The sequence below is a fragment of the Colobus angolensis genome, unplaced genomic scaffold (genome assembly GCF_000951035.1).
Source record: "Colobus angolensis palliatus isolate OR3802 unplaced genomic scaffold, Cang.pa_1.0 Scaffold33, whole genome shotgun sequence".
Taxonomy (NCBI): domain Eukaryota; kingdom Metazoa; phylum Chordata; class Mammalia; order Primates; family Cercopithecidae; genus Colobus; species Colobus angolensis.
In genome coordinates this window covers 12,155,376-12,157,912 of record NW_012116599.1, presented here as the reverse complement: position 1 = coordinate 12,157,912, position 2,537 = coordinate 12,155,376, and positions in this window count along the sequence as shown.

Here is a 2,537-nt window from a genome sequence, read left to right as displayed (position 1 = left end):
CTGCAGGGACAGTGCTGCAGCCATGGTACCTCCTGGCACTGCCCTGGGCTCCTCGAGGCCTCCTGGTGAGTAGGTGCCCAGGAGGGTCGGGAGCCAGAGGGAGGTGAGGGGCACCAGGCTGGAGGGCTCACCTTGACCAGAACGGCAAAGAAGAGACCGGTGCTGAGCTCCTGCACGCACTTGGACGCCATGCGGCGGTCTTTGCAGTGGTCCGCCTGCTTCTGCAGGGTATCGGGCGCCATGTCTACTTGCTCCCTATAGCCTGGGAAGAGGGGGCGGGGTCGTAGGTGGTACTGTATGGGGCATGAGGTTGGGGGGTGGGGGTTAGGGAGTGGGGAAGGGCAATGGCTGGGGGATGGGCTGCATGGTGCTCCGCCCCAGGTGACAGATTAGGATCTCAGCACCCAGCTCCCCGGGCAGCAGAAAGCGGCCCTCTGAGGTCAGCATCCTCCTCTCGGCTGTGTCCAGGGCTGGCTGTGGACCCCCTGCAGCTTCCGCAGTACTGGTCCATAGGGAGAGTTCCCAGGCCAGGTTCCCCTACACTTGGGTCACCCGACCTTTGGACCTTCACTGTCACTCCTGAATGGTCTTGGGCCATTCAGCACCCACTGTGGGTGAAGTGTGTGTACAGGGGCATGATGAGCGCATAGTGCCAGAACTATGCCGGGTCCCACAGCAGCCCTGAGCAGAAGTACACTGCCATCTGCGGGGCGAGTCAGAGCCTGGCCAGCCCAGAGCTTCCCGGCCAGTTCCGGAGGGCCCGTGCCACCCACAGCCTCGCCGTTGGCAGCCTTGGTGTGCACAGACCTGACGGACTGCTGGCTGCTGAGGAAAGCCAAGGAGGACCAGTGCCAGGACCAGTGCCCCTTTCTGCATAAGGGGACCCAAGGGGAGGCCAGGAGGCTGGGCAGAGCCCAGGGGTGCCCATACTTCTCTCCAGGAGACAAATCTGGCCTGCCTGGGCCTCCCAAATGCCCTCAAGGGGCAGCACTGAGAATGGCCCAGACATGTCCTGTCGCTGCTGAGTCACTGCTGCGCACCTCCAGGAGGGAACGGTCTCTGGTCTACTTCTCCCCAGCATGGGGCTGGGGCTGCTACTCTGGCCCAGGAAGGAGGAAGGAGAAGCCTGTGGCCGTGTATGACCGGGGGCTGCAGACACTGTCTGCTGGAGACACAAGCAGAAGCCGAGGAGGCTGTGGGTCTTTGTTCAAGGAGGCCAAGTCCATTGCTCCATCTGGCTAGAGTGGGAGGCAGGCGAGAAAGCCCAGGATGCCATTCCCTGCCCCGTGCAACACAGGCCTCAGGCTCCTGGTGCTTTCTCTTGGACTTAGGCCCACCTTTGGTCGGGGCCGACCTCATCCCCTCTGGCACTGAACCCGCCCAGCTGAAGCCACGCTTCACCCCAGCACTTCTGTGCCCCCCAGTACTCCACCCCACAGCCGCCAAGGGAGGCAGTTTCTGGCCTGCCAGCCTCTGCCATTCTCGTCTCCGACCATCTGACCCTCCCAGGGGCGGAGACACAGAGGGCGGAGTTCCAGAGACCCTTGTTCTGGGCAGGAGGCAGGACCAGGGCAGGAGGAGATACCCAGAGTCTCTAGGGACCAGCACACAGCCCGTCCCAGCTGGCACCACAGTCCCTGAAGCTGCTTGTCCCGCAGTCCCCCAGTTTTCAGGGCTGGGTGTCAAGGCCAGTGCTGCTGCCTGGGAGCGAGTGAACGGGCTCCTTGCAGAGGTCCAAAGTCACTCCTGTGTGTCTCGCTGGTTCCCTTGCTCCGCGGCTGCTGTACACACTCACCCTCCTGTGCCCTTGGCCAGACAGACAGCCGACTCCCATTACTCTGTGCACACGGGCCCTGGAATCCAGGGTGCAGCTGGCCTGCTGGGCTCTCTAACTCCACTTCCCTTCCAGCCCCTGCTGGGCCCTGGGTTAAGTTGGGGGCAAGTCTCCGGGGGAGGTAGGCACAGCCTCCACTCCCAGACACATCTGGGCTTTGTTCTCAGCGGTGGCCCAGTTCCCCAGATGACTGGGTGAGGTTGATGAAGGGCCCTGGCCCCTCCTGGCTGGTGGAGGTGGCTCAGGGTCGGGTGGGATGAGTGGGGACCATGGCTTTCCCACAGGCCCAGCCATCCCTGGGACAGCCCTGGTGTCTTGATGCAGAAGCTCACTGGGGACTGTGTGTCCCCTCACACCTTTTTGTGCTCTCTGCTGCTGCCCTGTCCTTCCACCCCAGTTCCCGGGGCCGAGGAACAGGAGCACTGCAGACCTTCTGGTGACTCGCTGCCATCGGATTCCTGAGCAAGGGCGCCTCCCAGCTCCCTGGCAGGTGAACCAGGAGAATGCAGCCTTTTCAGGCTCTGGCTGACTCCGGAGCGGCTCTGATCCCTGGAACTTCAGGTTGGCTTGTACCTCCTTGGAGGTGATGGCATTAGAGGCAGGGGCATGGGAGGGGCCCCAGATGGGCAGAGCCACTGGCAGTTCTGGGACTCAGGGGTTGCTGTGCCTTCTCTGCCAGGCCTAGAGCCACTGGAATGTAGAA